We start from the raw sequence: 1428 nt of genomic DNA on the forward strand, positions 1-1428 counted from the left end.
TGAGAGAATTCATGACCACCAAGCCAGCCTGACAAGAAATCCTAAGAGGGACTCTATGAGGGGAATGTTGCAAAGAATACAAGGTGACAGAGACACTACTATAAACATGAATTCTATGGAGAACACAATGACGCTAAACCCACATTTTTCAATAATAACACTGAATGTCAATGGACTGAATGCTCCAACCAAACAACATAGGGTAGCAGAATGGATAAAAAAACAAAACTCATCTATTTGCTATCTACAAGAGACTCATTTCAGACCTGAAGATACCTTCAGGTTGAAAGTAAAGGGAAGGAAAAATATCTATCATGCGACTGGAAGCCAAAAGGGAGCTGGAGTAGCTATCCTTATATCAGACAAACTGGACTTTACAATAAAGGCAGTAACAAGAGATGAAGAAGGACATTATACAAGAATTATAGGGTGTCTCCATCAGGAAGAGCTAACAATTATAAACATCTATGCACCAAATACGGGAGCGACCAAATACATAAAACAATGAATCACAGACAGAAATAATCTCATTGATAAGAATGTGCTACTTGCAGGGGACTTTAATACTCCACTGACAGCAATGAATAGATCAACCAGACAGAAAATCACTAAAGAAACAATGGACCTGAACAACACATTGGAACAGATGGAACTGATAGATATATTTAGAATTCTGCATCCTGAAGTTAGGAAATTCACCTTCTTTTCGAGTGCACATGGCACATTCTCCAAGACAGATCACATACTGGGACATAAAGCAGCCCTCCATAAGTATAAATGAATAGAGATCATACCATGCACACTTTCAGATCACAATGCTTTGAAGCTTGAAATTAACCACAGGAAAAAGTCCAGAAAACCTCCAAAAATGTGGAGGTTAAAAACCACCCTACAAAAGAATGATTGGGCTAATCAGGCAATTAGAGAAGAAATTAAAAAATATATGGAAACAGGTGAAAATGAAAATACAACAATCCAAAGTCTCTGGAATGCAGCAAAGGCAGTCCTAAGAGGAAAGTATATTGCAATCCAGGCCTATTTCAACAAACTAGAAAAAGCACAAATTCAAAGACTAACAGAGCACCTACTGGAACTAGAAAGGGAAGCAGCAAGAGTACCCCAAACCCAGCAGAAGAAAAGAAATAATAAAGATCAGGGCAGAAATAAACAATATATAATCCAAAAAAACAGTTGAGCGCATCAATGAAACCAAGAGTTGGTTCTTTGAAAAAATAAATAAAATCGATAAACCTCTAGCCAGGCTCCTCAGAAAGAGAAGAGAGAGCACCCAGATAGACATAATCATGAATGAAAACGTATCTATTACAACCAATCCCTTAGAAATACAAGCAATCATCAGAGATTACTGTGAAAATTATATGCCAACAAACTGGACAACCTAGAAGAAATGGACAAATTCCTAAATGC

The sequence above is a fragment of the Suricata suricatta genome, chromosome 6 (genome assembly GCF_006229205.1).
Source record: "Suricata suricatta isolate VVHF042 chromosome 6, meerkat_22Aug2017_6uvM2_HiC, whole genome shotgun sequence".
Lineage (NCBI taxonomy): Eukaryota > Metazoa > Chordata > Mammalia > Carnivora > Herpestidae > Suricata > Suricata suricatta.